Source organism: Podarcis tiliguerta (assembly GCF_965153285.1).
Source record: "Podarcis tiliguerta genome assembly, chromosome: 3".
Lineage (NCBI taxonomy): Eukaryota > Metazoa > Chordata > Lepidosauria > Squamata > Lacertidae > Podarcis > Podarcis tiliguerta.
The window spans coordinates 7,448,322-7,455,168 of record NC_139536.1 but is presented as its reverse complement, the minus strand read 5'-3'; the positions used below and the strand labels follow the sequence as shown (position 1 = coordinate 7,455,168).

The window sequence follows — 6,847 nt, the reverse complement described above, 5'->3', positions numbered from 1 at the left end:
TTCAACTGGGATTTGTGGGTAGAAGGAACAGCGGAATCAGAGAATTGCAAAGAACGTGAAAGCTCATGTAGACCAGAGACCTGCCATGGCAGGAAATCAACATCTGTGATAGGTCTCTTCCTCAAAGTCACTAATCATGGTTCTTCCTAATACCTTGGTGAAATGTGTTGTTATTGTTGCAGGCCAAATGGCATTAAAGCCAAACTGGCAGTAATGGTGAGTCTTGGCAGAAAAGTGTTATTTAACCTGAGCACAATTTGTGGTATACATGTAGAGAACAAACATGGACCACCTGAACTTTACAAAAAAAGAGAGATTTCTGTAGCTTCACAAATTGTCCACAAGGGGTATCCACGTCTCAGAAAGGCATAAACCAACACACATTTTCCAGCAACATATCAAATATTTATTCATAATAGTACACAAATTTTCTCAAAATCCCCACATCATGGAAGTATTTCCGCAGGCCAAATTAGCAGCACGTCAATCTCATTCTTTGGGTTATATCCTTTGCTGAAAGAAGCAGGTGTTTCTTTCCATTTTAATCTTAAGGAGTTCTGAATAAAGGAAAGAGATTTCTTTAGTGATTCACAGGTTTATGTGAGAGCACACAGACATGTAAACATTTTTGTAGACTGAACCAGAGTGGGGGGAGAAACTCAAAGCCAGTGTCTGAATGTGGCCTTCCAGGCCTCCCCATCTGACCCCTGACAGCCTGAGCTACACATTCTCTCTCAAAGTCACACAAAATACTGGTTCTACTTTGCCTGCCAGGAATGTGTCATTGAAATAATCCCTTCCTCTTGCTTGGAAGGTGTATGGGATAATTATCGCAGAAGATTATTGTACTTCGAGGAGATAGTGATCTGGCATGGTCAGCTTTTCTGCCTCTGGTCCCTTCCTGACTCTGGCTTCTGTGTTTTATAGCTTTCAATATCCCTTGTGAAAAGGTATTTTGATGTGTTGGTGACACTGGTCAGCAAAGCCTTTGATGTATAGCCTGGCATTTTTGTCTTTGGATGTAGAATCGCTCATAGCTGAGCCTGTATTATCCTAACAGGGCACAGCATCTATAAAATACCCAGTACCTAGTTTCTTAGCATGCCAGTTGGGAGCTCTGTGTAGGCTGGGGGTAACTTTGCCACTTTGCCACAGGGCTTCCCAGTGGCTGATTGCAGTGCGTGCTTGGTAATGTATATACTGCTTGCTGTTTGGAATAAAATCTGTAATCTTCTCAACCACTTGCGTTTGTATTGATTCTGAATTTGATTCAGCAATGTCCCACTTTTTCTGAGGACATCCCTATTTTCAGTGGAGACATGTTAGGTGGCATTGTAGGATGTCTCTATTTTCATTGGAGGGTATGGGGTTATGTGACCCACAAATCAAGGAGATAAGTAACTATACAACCTTGAGAAGATACCTGAAGTCAGCCCTTTATAAAGAAGTCTAAATTTTGAGACTAATTTTTTAAGCATTTTATTTTATCAATACTTTAAGAAACATGTTCCATTTGAGTTCCATGGAAGAACTAGGAAGAGAACTTACAGTGCACAGCATGGCACGCCTGTAAGACAAGTTGCATCACTTATGACCTTCTCGCATTTAGACTTGCATTTCCCACCAGCCTCGTGGCATGTACGAGTAGCCCCTGCATTGACAAATCCTAGATAGAGATATTTTATTTTATTTTATGAAGGCATTTCCACATTCTGACATTCCTCACCCCATTATCACCCGCCATTGCAGCTGCTTCTTTGAGCTGCAGTGGACTACCTTTAACCATCTCATAAGAATACCAGAGATCAACATGTATTGACATTTTGAATTTTCAGATGATTTCAATTCAGTTTTCATAAGGTAGGTGTTACTATGTCTGCACTGAGCTTTCCATTTCCTTGCTTGTTCTTCAATATTTTCCCCCAATGAACTTTATTTGGACACATCAGACTTTGCACTTCATATGGCAGTAAAAGGCAAATATTTATGAATGTCAGACAATCTTTTATATTAGAAATCCTAATCTCATGTTCAAAACACATTTACACACACCCTCATAAATCTGGAAAATGCAGCATAGCAAGAGATGGTGTGAACAGGATTGGATGATGAAGCAGAGTCTGAGAGGGCGACAGCAAAGATCAAGGGAAACAAGAATGAAGGAGGGAAGTGTTGAGAGTAGGTGCAGAAGGAGAGAAAGAGAGACGTTTAGAAAGAGAGAGGAGAGGGAGCATCATAGATCAAGCCATATGGCTTTCATATTAGCCTTGAAGGAAAAGTCTTTAGCAGAAGTGGAGGAGAAAGCCATGCTAGTTAACGAATCCCAATTTTCACATTATGTCTGAGCATTCTGATTTTCATATATGCCTTACCTGGAGAAGCTAAGAGCATCGCTGAAAGAGCAATGATGTAAAAGATGCTGATCTGCATTGCTGAAGTTTGACTGGGAATGCCAAGTTGGAAACCAAAGAATGGAGACCAAGACTGCTCTTGATTTCCTCTCTCTTCCAAAAGATTGCATGTTCACGTATTTATAAGTCTGCAAACAGCACTTGCACGTCAGCCCTAGGATTTTGTGTCCTAAAAGTACTGGATGCGATAGCAGGAAGTCCTGTACTCCTCATAAAGTCCCAGTAGACCAAAAAGAAGTAAAATACACTAACTTGTACATTGATAGTCCAGTCAGCTCAAGACAGTAATTTTATTGTTTTCTGTGTTTTTATTAAATTGCCTGTATTTTTCTTCCTGTTTCCTGCTGCTATAGTTCATGGCTAAAACTAATGAACTGAACAGGATGTACAAATTAGTATGGTGAGCACTTTGTCTCTTTGTCTTAAAACAAGGTTTCCTTGTTGTTGTTATTTTAAAGAATAAGGCCACATTTAGAATTCGGGGGGAAACTCCAACTGGGCAAAATATCTGGATTAGTTTGGTGTGCACTTTCAGTTGATAAGGCAGTCCTCAGGTTTTCTGGCACCACTGCTCCCATGACTGGCAAGAAGATGTGACCAAAAGGAGAGCCTTGTTGGATCAGACCAAAGGTTCATCCAAGATCCTGTTCTGACAGTGGCCAGCCAGATGCCCATGGGAAGCCCACCAATAAGACATAACCACAGGAGTGCGCCTCACCCACAAGTGGTATTCAGATGCTCTGTGTTATCAAGGCTGGGACTGGACTCCTGACCTTAAGTCTCTGAGAAGACAGAGAAGTTGTAATTACTGAAATTTGTCAGGGATAATCTTCATGTGTGTTTGGGTGGTGGGGAATGCTGTTTCACCATTGGCATCTAAGTATAAATATTAAAAATTATGATAATAATAATAATAATAATAATAATAATAATAATAATAATAATAAATTTATACCATCTGACTGGGTCTCCCCAGCACTCTGTGCGGCTCCCAACAGAATATTAAAAACACAATAAAACATCAAACATTAAAACTTCCCTAAACTGGGCAGTCCTCAGACGCCTTCTAGAAGTCAGATAGTTGTTTATTTCCTTGACATCTGATGAGAAGCATTCCACAGGGCAGGCACCACCAAAACCCATAGTAATGAATGCGAATGGGGGAAGCACAACTTTGTTCTTAAGCGATATAATTTGCTCCTGAATAACTACTGGAGTTGGAACGAGAATGCAGAGCAGGTTTAACACAGATAGGGCAGCTTTCCATAGCAAATTTTCATATAAACAGGTACTAGTCAAAGCTTGTAACCTGTACACAGCCCTCTGACCTCTCAAGGGTGGAGGGGTGAGTCATGCAAAATCCAATTTCACATTAAAGGGAAAGGCTGGGTGATGAACCACATTTACAACCTGAATGTTGGGTGTGTATCTAAAATGTCACTTAGGCTCCTAGCCACCTGGATTATGTTACAGGAAGTAAGTGAGCTAGTATCTTTGTTATATGCAGTTACAAGCCAGCTAAATAGATGGCCCCTTCTAAGGGCAGTTCTGCACCTCCTTTAAGACAGTTCCCATCCATCCAGGATTCCTGGGAAGCATCTTTGATGCGAATCAGAGAATTCTGCAGAATCGGAGAATTCTAAGGAACCTCAAAGCCCCAAAGCAAGAAATCCACTCATATGGCATCCATAATAGGTTGCCCCAAACCCACTAATCAAGGATTGCCTATGATCAACAGGGACAGTCTGTTGCCCTGTCAATGAAGGCATCCCATTGAGACGTTTTTGATAATACTTCAGAGAAATGTGTTAATATTGATGAAGTGGTGGCTTTCGGTCATCTGAGAGCCAAATGGTATTTAAACCACTTTGGTAGCAATGGGGAATCTTGGCAGAAAACATGTTCAGAATTTTTGGTATACCCATAGTGAACCAACATGGAGGGCCTGATGGTTTTCTTAACTTTACAAATAAAAAGCTTTCTGGAAGTTTGCAAATCCTCCGCAAGAGTGGATTCACATCTCACAAGAACACAAGCCCACACACATTTTCCAGCAACATATCACATTTTATTCAAAATAGTATGCAGGGTTGTTGTTGATGTTTCAAAAAATTCAATTCCACTGAAGTATTTTCTGGAAGCCAAACAACAGCAGATCAATCTATTCATCTGAGTAATATCTGTTGCTGAAATAAGCAACAGTTGCTCTCCACCTTACCCTTATTGAAATCTGCAGAAAGAAAAACATATATTCTGTGATTACTGGGTTTATGTGTTAACACAGAGACAGTACACACACACACACACACACACACACACACACACACACACAAACATATGGGGGGACACTCCATAAGCAACAAACTTTCATATCACAAAAATGCCAATGACCTGTAGATTATTAATTTTGACAATTTCTCAAATGAAAATTTACACATGAGCAAATTTGACTGAACATCCAACTAATATGCAGTACTAAATCTGACTTTTATAATGCACGGGGGGGGGGGGGGATGAAAAACAAAATAGCACATTTGCCACTGGACCTTCAGACTGAACACATCCCTCACCCCTGACCTCGATACAGTCCAAATCCTTCTCATTCCAAGTTGAGGAGTGACTTCTGAGAGCATGCCATCAGATTATAACATGAGGAACAGAGACGTGAAAACTGAAATACATGTTCCATTAGAGTTCATAGATAAAATATTAATCTTACGCTGTACAGCATAATGTTCCGTTACCACATGTTCCTAGGGCTGGTTGAGGTGTGTTGCATTTAAGCTCATCAGTGCAAAATCCTTCAGCATTACTGCAATCTTCACTAGTTTCTGCTTTATTTGGCCAAGCTGCAGATCCTAGAGAAAGGGAATATTGTTTGATTAAGGGATTCACTCATTCTTACTTGATAATTATAGATCGCAATCTGCTGCTGCTGTAGCTTTGGAATGGAACGGATTACCCTTTAACCCTCTAATAATAATACATTGGTACCTCGGGTTAAGTACTTAATTCGTTCCGGAGGTCCGTTCTTAACCTGAAACTGTTCTTAACCTGAAGCACCACTTTAGCTAATGGAGCCTCCTGCTGCCGCTGCATGATTTCTATTCTCATCCTGAAGCGAAGTTCTTAACCTGAAGCACTATTTCAGGGTTAGCGGAGTCTGTAACCTGAAGCGTATGTAACCTGAAGCGTATGTAACCTGAGGTACCACTGTACTGAAGTTCAGCATGCATTGTTCTTTGGTTAGCGTTGTGTACTTTCTGGTGGCAATGCATTGCTTGCGAAAATACATATATGGAGGAAAACGATGAACAGAAATTTGTATGTTAAGTGAAAATGCACACAAATGTATGTTCACACCTTTGTCTGGAATCATTTTAAAAAAATAAAATAATCAGAGACTGGTGCAGAAATGCGAGCAGGAGAAATCAGAGAAACCAAACACCTACAGATTAATTCATCACAAGGGAAGGGAGTCATATATTATTCTGCTAATGCTTCCTCTCTTCCAAAGAAGGGTTCACCTATCCATTCCACACTCCTTCCTTTTGCTCGTACAGTACTGGGAGATTTTCTCCCCTAAGTTTTCTGTGGATACATATTCACCATCCCATGCCTCTTTGCATTTTGTATGGTGTTCAAAGTTAGATGTCTATCAGTGTTAGAGGAACAAGAAACCCATTATTTTAGAAATCCACCTCTCAAACACATCTACACACACCCTTGTAAGCGAGAGCAGGCAGCATGGTAAAGAGATGGCTTGAGCAAGACAGGATGATGGGCAGGTGGAAGAGTCCAAGGAGGACAGCAGCAATTGCTCAACTGAAACAAGAACGAAGGAGTCAGAGGAGAGGTGTGTGAAGAGAGAATGAGAGACATCTTGAAAAGGAGGAGGAGAAGAGAGCAAGATAGACAAGGGCATGTAGTCTTCATCTTAATCTTGAGGGGAAAGTCTTCTGCAGAATTGGAGGAGAAGACTATCTTGGTTATTGAATCCCAATTTTCACATCATCTCTGAACATTCTGATTTTGATGTACGGCTTACCTGGAAAAGCTAAGAGCATCCCTGAAAGGGCAATGATGTAAAAGATGCTGATCTGCATTGCTGAAGTTTGACTGGGAATTTCAAGTCAGAAACCAAGGAAGGGAGACCAAGACTGCTATCAATTTCCTGTGTCATCAAAAAGAATGCATGCTCACGTTTTTTATAGGTCTGCAAATGGCACTTACACGTCAGCCCTAGGATTTGCTGTACTAAAAGTATTGGATGTGGTAGCAGGAAAACTTTGGTCCACTGCTCCTCATGAATTCTTGGAGCATCAAAAAGAAGTAAAATACACTAACTTGAACATTCAGAGTACAGCCAGATGGAAGCATTATATTTTTATTTTTTTCAATGTCTATTTTTAAAAAAACATTAATTGCCTGTATTT

At 40.4% G+C, this 6,847-nt stretch overlaps 1 long non-coding RNA gene across 2 annotated transcripts; it reads right to left on the bottom strand.

Moving 5' to 3' along the window:
- Window positions 1-383: 383 nt before the first annotated feature.
- On the bottom strand, window positions 384-6,535 carry LOC310674034. Of its 2 annotated transcripts, none has more exons than XR_014509338.1 (3): window positions 6,460-6,535; window positions 1,549-1,666; window positions 384-557 (listed from the first exon to the last, which is right to left on the bottom strand). It is a non-coding gene; the product is annotated as an uncharacterized lncRNA (long non-coding RNA). The 2 variants fall into 2 exon arrangements; XR_014509339.1 differs by lacking the exon at window positions 6,460-6,535 and adding an exon at window positions 2,373-2,495.
- Between the last annotated feature and the right edge of the window lie 312 nt (window positions 6,536-6,847).